This window comes from Anolis sagrei, chromosome 1 (assembly GCF_037176765.1).
Source record: "Anolis sagrei isolate rAnoSag1 chromosome 1, rAnoSag1.mat, whole genome shotgun sequence".
Taxonomy (NCBI): domain Eukaryota; kingdom Metazoa; phylum Chordata; class Lepidosauria; order Squamata; family Dactyloidae; genus Anolis; species Anolis sagrei.
The window spans coordinates 288,887,002-288,893,057 of record NC_090021.1 but is presented as its reverse complement, the minus strand read 5'-3'; positions in this window follow the sequence as shown (position 1 = coordinate 288,893,057).

Genomic DNA, 6,056 nt, shown 5'->3' with positions numbered 1-6,056 from the left:
CTTGGGCACTTGGGTCCACACTACATCAGGCATGGACGAGTTTTGGACTTCAACCTAAGGCAGGGGTCCTCAAACTTTTTAAACAGGTCAGGTCACAGTCCCTCAAACTGTTGGAGGGCCAGACTGTAATTTGAAAAAAACCACATGAATTCCTATGCCCACTGCATATACCTTATTTGTAGTGCAAAAAAACACTTAATACAATCAATATAAATAAAAATGTAATGTTCGTTTGTGATATTAACAGAACTCAGAAAACCGTGGACGAATTTACACCAAATTTGGACACAAGACACCTAACAGCCCAATGCATGTCCTTCACTCAAAAAAATTGATTTTGTCATTTGGGAGTTGTAGTTGCTGGGATTTATAGTTCACCTACAATCAAAGAGCATTTTGAACCCCACCAACAATGGAATTGAGCCAGTTCTCCCATGACCAATAGAAAAGACTTGAAGGATTTGGTGGGCAGTGTCCTTTGGTTTTGGAGTTATAGTTCACCTACATTCAGAGATCACTGTGAACTCAAACAATGATGGATCTGGACCAAACTACACAAATACTCAATATGCCCAAATGTGAACACTGGTGGAGTTTGAGGAAAATAGAATCTTGACATTTGGGAGTTGTAGTTGCTGGGATTTATAGTTCACCTACAATCACAGAGCATTCTGAACCCCACCAATGAGAGAATTGGGCCAAACCTCCCACACAGAACCCCCCATGACCACCAGAGTAGGCCACAGCAACGCGTGGCAGGGGACAACTAGTACAATAATAAATTGAAGAACAATTTTAACAAATATAAACTTACCAGTATTTCAATTGGAAGTGTGGACCTGCTTTTGGCTGATGAGATAGGGTGGTTGTGTGCTTTCAAGTTGTTTCACACCTAGGTTGACCCTGAGCAAGAGCCGGGTAAATGACCTTGGAGGGCCGTATTTGGCCCCTCAGGCCATAGTTTGAGGACCCCTGCCCTAAGGCCTCATTTCCAAGATGTTGTTTATTCGTTCAGTCGCTTCCAACTCTTCATGACCTCATGGACCAGCCCACGCCAGAGCTCTGTCGGCCGTCACCATCCCCAGCTCCTTCAGAGTAAAACCAGTCACTTCAAGGATACCATCCATCCGTCTTGCCTTTGGTCGGCCCCTCCTCCTTTTTCCTTCCATTTCCCCCAGCATCGTCTTCTCCAAGTTTTCCTTTCTTGTCATGATGTGGCCAAAGTACTTCATCTTGGCCTCTACTATCCTTCCCTCCAATGAGCAGTCAGGCTTTATTTCTTGACGTATTGATGCGGCTTACAAAGGCCAAAGACTCAATAAAACAACAATACACATAAACCATAATGCAAATCAAAACATTAAGCAATAACAGTAAACAGTAAAAACAATACACCGTAACACAATAAAACTAAGGCCGGGCCAAGTGTAGATAGGTACAGATTAAAAGTGCTGAGTATGACAGTTGAAGTATAAGGATTTTTGGGTAAGTGCAATGTGCGGACAATCTTAAGTCTCTAGTCTCTAGCTTTTGGGACATGTTGCTGGGGTTTCCTATTCTGGAAAGGCACACGGGAATAGTCAAGTCTTCAAGCTCTTCCTAAAGACTGCCAGCGTAGGGGCCTGTCTGATGTCTGTCACTGCCTCCACGTTTTCTCCCTCTATTTGCCCATTATCAATCAGTCTTGTTGCCGTAATATTGTTTTTTTTAATGTTTAACTGCATTAAAAAACCCCCCAATATTTTGCACTTATTATATATGTATAACAGGCATGGGCAAACTTTGGCCCTCCAGGGGTTTTGAACTTCCAACTCCCACCATTCCTAACAGCTTCAGGCCTCTTCCTTAAGCTTAAGTGGGTGAGGGGGAAAAGGAAGGGGCCTGAGGCTGTTCGGAAAGGTGGGAGTTGATGTCCAAAACACCTGGAGAGCCCAAATTTGCCCATGCCTGCTCTAAATGGTTTTGTAATGGCTATCTGTATGCTTGGCTGAACACAATGTATACCAGTGATTGCATGACATTACTTTTAAGTCTGCTTTAGTGGAAATGCTGATATACCCAGTCTGCTTTCCCTGCCCTGTTTTGATTGTAGCTTGTTCTGTGTCAGTATCACAAAATTTCCTCGTGTGCAAATGCATGCACATGCTTGTGAAAACGAATGGATTTTCTGAAGTGTAAATTAGGATGTTCCTTTGTACTGTGCCATTATTTCTCTTTTGAAATGGACTTCTGTGGCGGCTTTCTACAAACCACTGGGATTTTTAGCTTGGTCAGACAATGCAGAGCTTGTGGACTTGAGACTCGAAATGTCTCAAACTACAATTCCCAGGGCAGTTAAAAGTATCAAAATGTTATAATTGTGTAGTGTCAGGAACTGTTCAAAAAGTGTATTATGCTGCTGGAAAACAAATTACTTTTAAACATACAAACTTTAAGACAGGGTCACCAGAACATAAATAACTTTTTAAATCCCAGGTGTTTTCAGTCTTTTTCTGTCATCTGCATGAAACAGGACATGTATTCTGTACAATGGAATTGAATGTTTGGTGATGGGATGGTCTCAAGTACCTTGCAGGTCAACAAATGCAGTTTTAAAAATAGTAAGCATAGTCTTTCAACTCTGCTCTACATACAATTATGCATGCCACCCTTCCGTCAGTCAATAGGTGTGGATGATTTCATTGTATACCAACAAAGAAAACTACTGGAAGAGAAATTATATGGGACACTGCCTCAGTCCATCCAAGGATCCCTGCGTCATATGAACCCAAGGCTCCAGCATACATGGAGCCTAGTAGCAATGACTGGAAAAGGATCATTTGCCAACAGTAATCTGTATAACACATTGTAGTTTAATTTCTCTTACATCCAGTATTATTTATCACATTTAACATTATCTGGCTATTCAAGTCTTTCAGTTCTCTAAGATGACAGAACAAAGTTAGTTAATATTTCTGAGATAGGTTGTCGAAGGCTTCTATGGCCGGAATACTGGGTTGCTGTGAGTTTTCCAGGCTGTATGGCCATGTTCCAGAAGCATTGTCTTCTGACGTTTCAGGAGAGAATGCTTCTGAAACATGGCCATACAGCCCGGAAAACTCATCCACCCAGTTTCAGAGAGGTTTCATATTCATGGGTAGCTGTGTTGACCAGACACCAAAAATGTAATACTTTTATTGGCCTACCCAAATGCAGAAAATACATTAACAATTTTTCAAAGCTCCACTGGCTTCTTCCTCAGTAAAAAAAATGGTTTTTAAAAACATCCTGAAGACGACCATGGTAGAATCAAAGACCTACATTATATATTTGATATTTCTATTTTAGTTAGATTCCAATGCAGGCAAAGGCCACTCCCTGTCTTACCCATGTGCAGACTGGAGACAAAAGGTCAGTACAAGAGAATTAAATTACAACTCCATTAGCAACAACAACATTCCCCTAGAGAGTAAGGTTGCCCTTATTTTGTGCATGGTTAACCTTTCTTAGGAAGAGAACATACATTTCTCAAAAAAGATCCTATACTAGTACAAATAGAAAAAAATCTTTATGTGCTGTATAAGTTAAACTTGCCAATTGTAATCCAAGTGAAAGTTTTCATTTTGCTGGAGGTAAAAAAATTAACAAGTCCCAGTCTATTGCACTTTCCATTACATAAAAATATACTTCCAAGATCTAGCCTTCAACACATTGTAGGGGTATATGAGGCTCTAAGGAGGAAACTAAAGGACCTTGGGACATAAATTGGCATGTAATTGCTCTTTATTGTTGAAATGAGCAACTAGCTCCATTTATGATTCCATTAGGAAAAATATAGTTTCTTTGGAAGTGGGTTGCACTTTCAGGAAGGGAACTTCTTGTAAGAGAGGGGTTGCATCTCACAGCAGTTGGTAAGAGAACCTTTGCTCAGAGTGTCACAAACCTGATCAAGAGGGCTACAAACTTGAGGTACATGGGAATGTGAGGCATTATTCAAAAGAGCTGAAGAACACCAAGTACTGAGGACAATAACATTAATGATAGGAGGAAATTGGGCACTATAACACGAACTCAATAATAGTGGGGGTGACGACAACAAGGAATGAACTGTAGAGAATGACCCATGGTCTTAGATTTCTTTTCACTAATGCAAAAGCATAAGAAATAAGATGAACTTGACCTCTTGACAGAGAAAGAAAATATAATTTAACAAGCCTCATTGAAACAGTACAGTTCAAGGGCAAGAGTGACAAATTGGAATGTGTCCAGAGAAGTGTTGGGGATGCTTTGAATGCAATTTTCCTGCTTCTTGGCAGGGGGTTGGACTGAATGGCCCACAAGGTGTCTTCCAATTCAATGATTCTATAATCAAGATGAGAAAATATCTGGAGACCAAGCTCTTTGAGGAATAAATTGGGGAGTCGTTTAGCTTAGAGAAGACAGAGATGACATGAGAGCCATCTTTAAATATCTGAATGAATGTCAGGTAGAACATGGAGTGAGCTTGTTTTCTTCTACTTCACAAACATGATCATGAACTACTGCATTTAAATTACAAGAAAAGAGATTCTACCAAAACTTTAGGATAACTACTGTAAGAGGCATATTAGAATGGAGTATGGTAGAATCTCCTTCTTTGGAGACCTTTACATTTGGATGAGTATTTTTCAGAAGTGTTTAATTTATGTATTCCTAGATGGTAGTGGGTTGGATTAGATAACCTTTGTATCCCCTTCCATTCCAATTCTTAAAATTTTTGGGATTTTATGACATATCAATTAGATTTGTACTGTAAATACATTCTAAATACACCAGATATGCTGCAGTTTTAAATAGTTAAGGAAAAAAAGTATTAAAGAGTTGTATCCTACTTACTACTGTGTATCCTACTTAGATTGTCTGCATAAGTGAACTGAAACCGTTTAAGGAAAGCGTCCAATAGCTCTACAATGTTGGGAATTGGAATGGTTGAAAGTGAGTGAATGGAATTGTGCTTATCACCAGACAGGTATATATATATAGTGGAGGTGCTACCCACTTGATCTAGAAAAAAAGATATACATAGATGCTTTGTTACTATTGCTGTGTACCCTTAAATCATTTCTGACTTACAGAAACCCCAGGCAATTTAATAGAGGAGTTCTCTTGTTGAAAATTAGTTCATGGGAGGGTTTATCACTGTCTTTCTCTCTCCCCCCCCCCCCCCAAAAAAACCCGGCTTTTATTTATCACATCAGAAGTGAACTGAAAATACAAGTATAATGTATAACCCACAAAGAAAGTTAAAAATTTGGTATTATACTAAATGACCAGAAGCTGTCCACTTCCAAGTGCATCTGGTGTCACTGTAAGAAAGTCCTCCATTGTGCATGTGGCAGGGGTCAGACTGAGAATGCGGCTTGCCCAAAGTCATCCAGTGAACTTCCATGGCCAAGTAGGAATGCAAACCATGATCTGTTTTCTTCCTAATCCAATACTCAAACGATACCACACTAGCTCGAATACAGATATTAAACCTACATATAGGACAAAGATAACAATCAAGACTTTTATTTTAAACATAAAACTTTGCCACTGCTTTGTGGATGGAAAGTGCTGACAAACAAAAACACAGTGTAACATATTTATCTGTGACATGCACAAAACTGCATTTTAGGAATCATTTGCTCAAATCACTTCATATTTGGCCTTCTTTAGATAGTATACTCATGCTGCTTATCTGAAGACCTTCCATCTTACTTCATTTTACAGACAAAAAACAACTTTCTGAAATGTGAATACTTCACTCAATATTAACTGGCATTGCATATAATATAATCAAATTACACTGGTAATACAAAGCATTATATACTTTGATCAGTGTTCACAGTGACAAATGAATGGTTTTATTTTACTAGATTGTTTTACTAGAAATAGCAAATTGCTATTCACAGTATTTTAAAGGAATGAAGTGCAAATAATGATGCTCTCAAGGAATATTTCTTATACAATAAAATGTTTCTATATTTCTCTATGGCACCGGTGAGGAACCCGGAGTAGATTTCCCATTCCCATCAGCCCTAGTCAGCACAGTCAAC